The following is a 321-nucleotide window of genomic DNA, read 5'->3' as shown; positions in this document are numbered from 1 at the left end:
CGCTCCGCAGCGGTTGTGGGCAGAACCCGTTTTCGTGGATGGTGATCGCCTTAGCCCGCCAGCTGCCTGCCCTGGCTCAGAGATGAGGCGACGAAACGCGCACCCCGCCCCCATCGGTGCCCTGGCGCTGTCTCCCCAGTCACCTTCCTTTGCCCTTCTCCGACAGCGCCTTGAGCTCGCTTCCTCCTGCTCTCAGGAAAAACTGAGGAAACGCGCCTGGTTCCAGGGGTCGGCGGGGACCGCGGAGACTGCTAGCATCCTCAACAGCTTGGAAATCCCATCGCCTTGGTTCCCTGAGACTTGGAGGAGTAGGTTGCGCGC

The 321-nt window shown here is 63.6% G+C and overlaps 1 protein-coding gene across 3 annotated transcripts in view; it reads left to right on the top strand.

Moving 5' to 3' along the window:
* Positions 1–155: 155 nt before the first annotated feature.
* The window catches only part of ANKRD34B (ankyrin repeat domain 34B), a 13,762-nt gene continuing 13,596 nt past the window's right edge, over positions 156–321 (top strand). Inside the window, exon 1 of one of the 3 annotated variants that reach the window (XM_011995556.1) lies at positions 156–312. The gene's annotated coding sequence lies outside the window, so the exon portion shown is untranslated. The remainder of the gene's footprint in view (positions 313–321) is intronic. The other 2 variants (XM_011995558.1, XM_011995557.1) reach the window with 2 other exon arrangements.

This window comes from Mandrillus leucophaeus, unplaced genomic scaffold (assembly GCF_000951045.1).
Source record: "Mandrillus leucophaeus isolate KB7577 unplaced genomic scaffold, Mleu.le_1.0 Scaffold491, whole genome shotgun sequence".
Taxonomy (NCBI): Eukaryota; Metazoa; Chordata; class Mammalia; order Primates; family Cercopithecidae; genus Mandrillus; species Mandrillus leucophaeus.
The sequence above is the reverse complement of the archived record's forward strand: the minus strand, read 5'-3'. Positions and strand labels throughout refer to the sequence as shown.